The 10558-nt window shown below is 42.9% G+C and overlaps 1 long non-coding RNA gene across 1 annotated transcript in view; it reads right to left on the reverse strand.

The window, feature by feature from the left end:
• Positions 1-5692: 5692 nt before the first annotated feature.
• The window catches only part of LOC103592132, a 55023-nt gene continuing 50157 nt past the window's right edge, over positions 5693-10558 (reverse strand). The window contains exon 3 of the long non-coding RNA XR_550644.1: positions 5693-5947. This is a non-coding gene — a long non-coding RNA (uncharacterized LOC103592132). The remainder of the gene's footprint in view (positions 5948-10558) is intronic.

A 10558-nucleotide genomic window follows, 5' to 3' on the forward strand; every position in this document is an offset into this window, starting at 1 on the left:
CAGGTGGGGGAGGGGGGTATGGCCACCCCCTTATCTGCCCACCCACGAGTCCCTTGACTTTTATATTCTGACTCCAAGGTATTGTTCAGACCTCAGCTCCTGGGGGCCGGCCCCTGGAGTCCCCCTCCCTGGTAGCCTCTAACCAGCATTCCCAGATACCTGAGGCAGATAGATGGATGGGCAGGGGGGCAGGGGCAGCCGGGGCTGGGCCAGCACCATTCCACAGACAAGGCCAGTGCATATGCAAACTGGGGGAATCTCTTCTCCCTTCTGTCCCCAGTTCCAGCCCTGGCCAGGCCACGCTACACTAACCTCCCCTCCCCCTCTCACTCTTTCTCCTTCCCCCCTCTTTTCCTTCCTCCCTCTCTGTTCTTCTCCCTTCCCCTGACTGTTCCACCCAGGAGGAGGAAACTTCACATAGCTGTGCTCACAGTTTTTTATTTTAAAGTAATTTGGTTGGGGAGCTGAACAGGGCTCCCTGAGAACTGAAGAAAGCTTTTGGTGCTTGTCCTCACAACCACCTCAACCCTCCCTCCCTGTCCTCCCTTGTCTCCTTTCCTCCTCCTGGGTTCATGTTGTAATAAAAAAAAGATTGTTGGTGTGTAATTAATTTGTTCAAAAGGAAAAAAAAAAGAAAGAAACTTGGTTCCAACTGAAGCCTATTTTAATTTTATTTTATTATTTTCCTCTTGTTAGAAATAAAACCCTTAGCAACATTTTTTGGAAACATGTTTCTGAAGTGCATTTCTCTTTAGTAGAGCAGCGGTAGTGCTGGTGGGAGTACTAGGGCTGAAGCCAGGGAGCTCTGGGTTCTGACACTGAGTTCCACCAGCTTCTCCTTAACCTTCGGTGAGACATCCTGATCCTCCCCCTCTCCACCCTCAGGCCAGTTTCTCCCATTTCCAAACAGATGGACTCTAGCACTGCACACCTAAACTGTACAACAGCCTCCCCCAACTTTATGCTCTCCAGTCTATTCTCAAGCTTCCGGAGGAATTTTTTTCCCTAGCTTTACTGAGGTTATAATTTACATACCATAAAATTCACCCGTTTTAAATGTACAACTTAGTGATTTGGAGGGTTGTTTCTAAAGTATAGATCTGATCATGTTACTACTTCAAACCTTCCATGATGCTTCATTGCCTTTAAGATCAAGATTATACATAATCTCATCCTAGGATGCTTTCCTGTCTAACCCACATGCCACGTAAAGGAACCCTTCCCTGATTTTTCTCTACCGGTTCTTTCTGCCCCTGATGAATGGAGACTAAAGCTCAGATATGTGGTCCTTTGCAATCCCCGAGTTCGTTTTTTAAAAACAGCTTTATTGAGATATAATTCACAAACAATTCAGTGGCTTTAGTATATTCAGAGTAGTGGAACCATCACTGCAAAAAATTTTAGAACATTTTCATCACCCCAAAAAGAAACTCCGCACCCCTTAGGTGTCACCCCCTCCCCCCGATTTGCCTATTCTGGACATTTTATATAAATAGAATCGTACAATATGTGATACTTTGTGTCTGGCTTTTTTCACTTAGCTTAATGGTTTCAAGCTCATTAACGGTCCCATAGTAGTTGGACAGATTTTCTTCCTTCTGGGCCCCAAAGTGTTTAAGATGACAGTGCTGGACTAGATCAGGGACTGTCATGGGAGACCGTTCACATGTTTTTGTGGGCGTTTGCATGCATGTGTTTATCTGGTAAGAAGATTAACCAGCTTGCATCAGATTCATAAAGGGATCCTTGACCCTCTAAAGGTTAAGAACCATTCTTTGTGATTCTGAGGGTTGTGTGTTAAGATGGTCTGCCCATGATACGAGGATACAGAGGAAGAAGCAAGAGCATGGAAGCCCTGAGAAGCCAGCCAGCTTCCCATCATGCCTTGGTCCTTGAGGGCTTTCTCTCCTCTCAAGGGGCTGCATGGAGGTGCTAAATCCCAGGTCCTGATCCGTAGCCCAGGAACTCACACTGCCAGTCTATTTTGTCCTTCCTCATCTGAACGTACAGTGGGTCCATTTTGCTCCATTTCTCCTCTTTCCCAAGGTTTCAGTTGATAGGAACCTAACAATGAATGAGAAAGCCCACTCTTCTGGCAGCTGTGATTAGTGGGAGGGTCTGGCTCAGCCCTGTCTCATCCAGTCTTCCAGTTGGGGCCCTGGGTTGTACAAGTAAGGAGAGGCAGGGGCCAGTGAACAACCCCGTCCTGGGCCCAGTTTGACCCTATGTCCCAGTCTGGGGGGAGCAGGCTGGCCTTTTGTCTGCCCACCACCTGGACTTGATCATGAAAAGAGGGCTGGAGATGACGGGAGACGTATATAAGAGCTGGGACGAGTGCAGGAAGGGGCTCAATCTCAGCACTTCACTACCACCCCTAATGCACTCACATTCCAAGAAAGGGAAGGGAGCAGCTCCTTGTGAGACCTGCCCTGGGTGCCAGGCTCTGTGGGAGATATTTCACAAAGACCCTGACACAGGAAACAGACCCCTAAAAGAACAGGCCTGGCCCAGGCATATTAGCCTGGCAGAGCTGGGATTTTCACCAAGTCTCTGTGAACCTAAGGCCTGTCCTGTGTGACAGAAGACGTCCAAAGTAATCACCCTGCAACCAGGAAATAGTTCATAGTGGAGGTCTCAGTGTTGATCTCTGCTGTTGCTAGGTTGGGAGCTCAAAAGTGCTATAGCCAGATTGGCCTTAATAGGTAGAAGTCCATATTGCTGAGATTGTGCATAACTTACATGCCTATCTGCATTAGTTATGCATTGCTGTGTAACAAATTACCTCAAAAATTCAGTGGCTTAAAAGAGCAACATTTACCTCACAGCTGTGGGTTAGGAATCTGGGCACAATTTAGCAGAGTTTCTATTTCAGGGTCTCTCAAAGCTGCAATCAAGGTGTCAGCTGGGGTTGCAGTCATCTCAAGGGTCAACTGAGGAAAGATCTGCTTCCAAGCTCACTCATGTGGCTGTTGGCAGGATTCAGTTCCTTGTGGGTTGTTGGCCTAAGGACTTCAGATTCTTGCTGGCTGTTGGCCGAGGGTCACTCTCAGGGTCCTTGCCATGTGGACCTTTTCATAGGACAGCTCACAACATGGCAGCTTGCTTCATCAGAGCAATCAAGTGAGATGAACCAGACAGAATGAGAGGGAGAGTGCTCACATGTGAGACAGAATCCAGTCTATGGCCTAATCACAGATGTGACATCCCATCACTTTGGCAATATTCTATTTATTAGCAACGTCTCTAGGTCCAGACCAAACTCAAAAGAAGGGGATTACACAAGGGTGTGAATACCAGGAGGCTGGGATCATCGGGGGCCATCTTGGAGACTGACTACTACAGTTTGTCCTCTGGTCCCCAATGATTCATGACCCTTCCACATGCAAAATATATTCACCCTTTCCCAAGGTCCCTAAAAGTCTCATCCCATTACGACATCGCCTCGAAATCCAGAATATCATCTAAATCAGGTCCAGGTGTGAGCAAGGCTCCTTGGGTGTATTCCTTAAGTATGGCCCTTTAACTACTATTTTTCTCCATCTGTAGATCTGTGAAACTTAAGAGGCAAGTTATCTGTCCCCAACACACCCAATATACAATGGTGGAACAGGCATTGGATAAGTGCTACAGACATTCCAGATCAAAAAGGGGAGAAATGGGAGACACAAAGGAGTCACTGATCTATAACAATTATGAAATCCAGCTGGGCAAATGGAAGTTCCTTGATTAGATTTCAAGGCCTGGGAATAATTCTCCATGGCTCTTGGCTCTGACCTCTGGGCTCTTGTTTCTACCCTCTGTGCCTTCCTTTTTCATGAAAGGTAGCACATGTTTGCAGCTGAGCAGTTTTCCCAGTCTGCTTCCTGTCAGAATTTTGGGGGTCCAATGGGTTCTTTTCATTTTGTACTGTCTCTGTAATCAGCTGCCATCAAGAAATAGTTCCATAGAGCGGCTTGGTGTTTCTTTTATGTTGGCAGGTTGGGCACTCAGCAATGGCTATAGCCACACTACCCTTGGTGGAAGTCCATATTGCGGAGCCCATGCATAATCTCCATGCCTGCCACCATGGCCGTTTTGGCAAGGAAAAGGGTGACAGGATAGAGGTTGGCTTACTTCCACAAAACAGGGCATCTTGTCTACCTGATTGAGATCCTCCTCCACAGTGGATTCTCTCTCTGGTGCTCATCTATGCGGGACATATATGTTCTCACACTCCACCAATACCAAGAAGGACACCCACATACCTTTTCCTCAGACTTCTTTATCAGCAATATTTCAATCCTGTTCTTTTCAAGTCCTTGACCATCTAGCCTAATCATTAGCAGCTACTCATGAATCAGTGGAGATCTACCTATACCTCCGACCATCTCTGCAACCAGGTAATTTTCCTACTGGGATAATTTCCCTTCTCACTATCCTTCAGGATTAACCTCGTAGTAGGGCTGTAACACTGCAAGTAGCCACTTCCAGTAGGTGCCAGCATACCGTGCAGAACTATCTGTAAACCAAGCTTGAATTTCCCTTAGTCACCTGGTCAAGGGAATTCCTCATGAGGCCTCAGGTGAGAAGGGGATGGTGGTGCAACAGGTAGGAGCATGATCCACCTGCTGGCAGCTTAATTGTGTCTTCTAGACCTGCTCATATAAACCTATTCTATTTGGCAGTGGAGTGCAGCTGCACATGGATAACTTGATGACTTGATGGGACAGTTAACACACAGCTCACCATGGGCAGTTCAGGTTGCACAGGTCACTTGGTATCCTATGCTCAGGTGTTCGTTCACAAACTAAATCCACTTTTCCATTTTATTCTTGTCTGTTTCTGGGACTCCTATTATGATGTTGTCAAATTCCGATTTTATCCTCCACTCCTTTAGTCTTTAAAAAAATATTTTGTATCTCTTTATTCTTTCCTGTTGATTTCCAAGAGGTCCTCAGTTTGTTTCATGCACTAGTTTGTTCTTCAGCTAGCTGTAGCCTTCCTGCTCTTTATGCCATCTATACTGTGTATTCCAATAATGTATCCAGAAACTGGAGAAATCACCACAGGATTTCTCCTAAGCCCAATATAAGGACCCAGGCAGAAACTTCATGTGTTATCTGATCCCACTCTGGACCACAATGACAGTCTGGGTCACCATGGCCAATAACATTAACATGAACTCAAGACCAATATCCACTCTATTTCAAAAGGTCTGGATTGTGGCACAATTACCCTGGCTGCAGGTCCCTGTGGGGGAAGTAGTGAGGGAGATGTCACCAAACACACTTGTGAAAAGTGCAGCAAGGTCCTTCTTCGAATGGACCCTCCTCCATTCAAGGGGCTCTACATTTTTGGGACTAGATCAGGCCTCCATTTTCCAGACTAGAAAGTTTTTTTGTTTATATACCAAGTAGGACTTTATTAGGCTGTCCACCTATTTTGGTCCTAAGGAAACCATGCTTAATTAGCCACTATTATAGATCCCCACAGGTCAAACCATTCTGATTACAGCTATGGCTCTGCTGTGCATTATAGGAACGAGACCCAACTTGTCTTTGGAGGAGATCCTATCATTTCCATTGAAATTAGGGGGTCCATTCATGATCTCTCACCACGAATCCAGCCTACAGAAATACACTACTGCATTCAGATCCCTATACCGGCCAGCTGGCCCCCCAAAACAAAAACAAAAGCAAAGAAACCACTGCAATGCTTTTTAAAGAATGCTGGTGCTCACTCATGTATTAGTTAAGATAAAGCTAGCTTCTGGAACAGAAAAAAAATTCTGTGATTTAAGACAATACAAGTTTACTTCTTTCTCCTGAAGTATTCCAAAATAGGTGTTAATAGTTGGATTTCCCTCTTCTAAGTGATGATTCAGGGGCCTCAGCACCTTCTGTCTAGAGAGTCTGCCATCTTCAAAACATGGTCACCACTGTGCTATTGTCATCTCCATCCCAGCAAGCTGAAAGAGGAAAAGACCATGTGGGAGGTTTATATGAGTTAAGCCTGGATGTAGCGTACATCACTTCTGCTCACATTCCATTAGCTAGAACTCAGACAGTGGGCATACTCAATTGTAAAGAACACTGAAAAATGTAGTCTGAAATTTGTCCCCAGGAGGAAGAGGAAACAGGTTTAAGACCACCTAGTCTCTGCCACTGTTCATAATGTATTTCTCAAAGCCCTTGTGAAAGGAATGTCCACATGGTTAAAGGGTGAGTTGAATGGGTTAAATCTGATTAATTGATTCCAAAATTCTTATTGCCCTAAACATTTGGATTCCTCTGTCTACATTGTACCACGGAATTTCTGGCACCTTAACCTCATTTAACACAGGCTACTGTTGAGTCCAAGTTTCAGTCAATCAATATAACAGCTCTTAGAAATACTCCTAGCTGCTCCAGCTAACAAAGTACATCCAGGATTGCTGATGAGTGTACCCATATTGAAAAGTTTGGCCCTACCAAAACCAGATAAAGACATCACAAGAAAATTACAGATAAATATCCCTTATGAATATAGATGCAAAATCCTTAACAAAATATTAGCAAACCAAATCCAACAGCATATTAAAAGTATTATACACCATGATCAAGTGGGATTTATCCTAAGAATACAAGAGCATGGCAACAAAAGAAAATCTATCAAAGTGATACATCATATTAATAGAACAAAGGAAAAAAACCACGTGACCATCTCAATTGATGCAGAAAAGGCATTTCAGATGCAGAAAAGACACAGAGCTAATAAACAAATTCAGCAAAGTTGCAGGGTACAAGATCAACACAAAAACTAGTTATGTTTTTATACACTAGCAATGAACAACCCAAAAATGAAATTAAGAAAGCAGTTCCATTTATAATAGCATCTAAAATAATAAAATACCTAGGAAAGAACTTAACCAAGGAGGAGAAAGACTTGTACATTGAAAACTATAAAACATTGCTGAAAGATATTAAATAAGATCCAAAGAAATGGAAAGACATCCTGTGTTCATGAATTGGAAGACTTAATATTGTCAAGATGTTAATATTAGCCAAAGCAACCTACAGATTCAATCCAGTTCCTATGAAAAAAATCTTTTAAATTATAAATTTGTTAATATTATTTTTTACATTCTAAGAAGTTGCAGAGCAGTTGGCGGGGAGGGGGAGAGGGGAAGGGGAAGGAAATACGGTGGGAGAAGGAGGAAGGAGGGGGGCATGGTTGAGGCCCGTGGCACCCCCCTCATTCCTGCAGAGGACACCAGGGGGCTTCCAGTGGTGGCTCAGTCATTGCTGGGCTGGATGCAGATGTCAGAGGGGTGTAACTGAAGTCCTCAGCCCGCTACCACCCCAACTCAGGAGCCTGGGGCACTTCCTGTGGCAGCTCAGTGGTCATCACTGGACTGGTTGCGGGTGTCGAGGGCATGGCTGAGGCCCCCGGCCCTCCCCTCTCCCTGACTTGGTAGCCCAGGGGCTTCCAGTCCTTCTAGATTTTATAGGTGTTCTTTGGTATTGTGAGACCTTTACTAGTTAATATCAAACTTTGTCTCTGGTCTATGGGTATTCTGTTTTTTCTTTCAGTTCTGTGTTGCATTATTTGCTGTTCCCACCACTTAAACTCTGCACTGGAACTAATTTGTTGTCCTTTGCTTACTTCTAAAATGGGGGAACTTCCTGTGGGGACCAGCACTTGAGCCCTGTGGTTGAGCTAAATTGCTGCTTTTCTGCTGACCCCCTGGGGAAGGCTTTTTGTGAAGCTCAGGTTTTAATGATTGACTTCGTATGTACTTCTGGGTCTCATGAGGTCCAGTACACCTGAGGTGTGGAAACTCTAGTCTGGACCTCATTCTTTTCAGAAAACTGCTCCCCCTGCAGTTCTATATTCCTGAGCAGTCTACACAGAGTGGGCCTGTGCTGATTGGGGGGCAGATATGCTGTCCTTGCTGTGCCCCAGTGTTTCCCTGGTGGACCCATCTCCCTAACTGCCTGCACTCCAAACACTTCCCATGGGATGGGCCATGCATCGGTCCCTTGCGATGACTCACTGGCCTCTGAGTGGCTCCTTTTTCAGTTGTGGCTCCTCACTCCTATGTGGGTCCATGGGAACCCTGTTTAGTGGTCTTGCTGGCCTGGGGACACTGGATTTCCACATGCAAATTAATGAAGTTGGATCCCTACCTCATACCGTATACCATGAACTCAAAATTGATCAATTGCCTAGATTTAAGAGCTAAAAACATAAAATTCCTTAGAAGAAAACATAGGGGTTAATTTTCATGACCTTGGATTTGGCAATGGATTCTTAGCTATGACACCACTATCAACATCCCCCACCAGAGTGGTATATTTGTTACAATCAATAAACCTACACTGACACATCATCAACCAAATTCATAGTTTACATCAGGATTCACTCTTGGTGTCACATTTTCTATGGGTTTTGACAAATGTATAATGACATGTATCTACCATTGTAGTATCATACAGAGTAGTTTCATTGCCCTAAAAATCCTCTGTGTGTTCCACCTATTAATCCCTCCCTACCCACTAACTCCTGGCAACCACTGATCTTTTTACAATCTCAGTAGTTTAACCTTTTCCAGAATGTCATTATTTAGGAATCATACAGATATGTAGCCTTTTCAGATTGGTTTCTTTCACTTAGTAATACGCATTTACAGTTCCTCCATGTCTTTTCATGGCTTGGTAGATCATTTCCTTTAGCACAATAATATTTCTGTGGATGTACCACAGTTTATCCATTAACCTACTGAAAGACATCTTGGTTACTTCCAATTTTGGCAATTATGAATAAAACTGCTATAAACATCAATGTGCAGATTTTTATGTAAACATAAATTTTCAACTCATTTGGGTAAATACCAAGGAGTGCGATTGCTGAATATATGGTAAGAGTATGTTTAGTTTTGTAAGAAACTGTCTGTCTTCTAAAGTGGCTGTACTGTTTTGTGTTCCTACCAGCAATGGATGAGAGTTCCTGTTGCTCCACATACTCATCAGCATTTGGTGTTGTAAGTGTTCTGGATTTTGGCTATTCTAATAGGTATGAGGTGGTATCTCATTGTTGTTTTAATTTTATTTCCCTAATGACTTATGATGTGGAGCATCTTTTTCACATGCTCGTTTGCCATCTGTATATCTTCTTTGGTGAGGTGTCTGTTTAGGTCTTTTGCCCATTTTTTAATTGGGTTTTTTGTTTTCTTATTGTTGAGTTTTAAGAGTTATTGTATACTTTGGATAGCAGTCCTTTATCAGATGTCTTTTAAAAATATTTTCTCCCATTCTGTAGCTTGTTTTCTCATTCTCTTGACAGTGTCTTTCATAGAGCAGAAATTTTTAATCTTAATAAAGTCTAGCTTATCAATTATTTCTTTCATGAACCATATATTTGGTGTTGTATCTAAACAGTCATCCCCAAACCCAACATCACTTACATTTTCTCCTTAGTTATCTCCTAGCAGCTTAAAAAGTTGTATGCTTTATATTTAGGCCCATGATCCATTTTGAGTTAATTCTTGTGAAGGGTGTAAGGAAGATTTCTTTTTTTAGTGCAGTAAAAGAAGCTCCCCAGTGTCTGACTGTGCCTTGAACTAAAAATTTTAAACCATAATCTTGCCTTTAAAAATGTTTTTCTTAATCATGTCAGCAATATATATCTACTGTTCATAAACAGTCAAAAGATATGGCCTATTATTAGACTAAAGCAAGGTACAGCTTCCCAAATGCAGCATTACCTAGAGACAGGGAGTGAAAAAAGCCAGTCATATATACACTTTAAAACACTATGTACACACATTTATCCTCATGTCCAGTATAGGCAAATGTTCTCCATACTTTGCTTCAAAAGCAGAAGACACTGAGTTGCAGAGGTTATAAGATACAGAACATGTTGAACATACTTCAAGCCTAAAACATGCACTGAAATAGCAAGAATAAAGTTTCTTTCTTCAAACATTTTGATCTGAGCTCAAGCAGAGAGTACATTAGAACAGATTGGAAAGAAAGTTTGCAGGTAGGCCTGTTTCATTCTCCTTTTAAAACATTTAACAATTTACTTATTAAACATCAAGTTGAGCCATTTAAACCAAATGATATAAAGACTGATTATTACTTTAAACAGGAATCTGTTGCTCCTTAGTGTTTATGGGTAAAAGTTCCACAGATGTAAGGACATTATTTACTGGAAAGATTATATGTATTACAATTAGAGAGCACTGATATAAAATTATTGCCTGTTTTCTCTTATTTGCCTTTTAAAACTGTAAAACATAACCACATACAGGAAAAGGTATGTGTAAACACATTTTAAAAAGCAAACATCTGTGTATCCACAACCCAGGTCAAGAAATAGAAAGTTACCAAAGTCAAAGAAACTATCCACATGTCCTTTCCTTTTCACAACTCCCTCCCCCCAGCCCAGAAATAATGAGTACCTGATGTATTATCTTTTTAAAACTTTTTATGATGGGGCCGGCCCGGTGGCACACTGGATAGTGCACCGCTTGGGAAGCACGGCGGCGCTCCCGCCGAGGGTTCGGATCCCACATACAGACCGGTTCCCGCTCACT

The sequence above is a fragment of the Galeopterus variegatus genome, unplaced genomic scaffold, assembly GCF_000696425.1.
Source record: "Galeopterus variegatus unplaced genomic scaffold, G_variegatus-3.0.2 Scaffold1094, whole genome shotgun sequence".
NCBI classification, from domain to species: domain Eukaryota; kingdom Metazoa; phylum Chordata; class Mammalia; order Dermoptera; family Cynocephalidae; genus Galeopterus; species Galeopterus variegatus.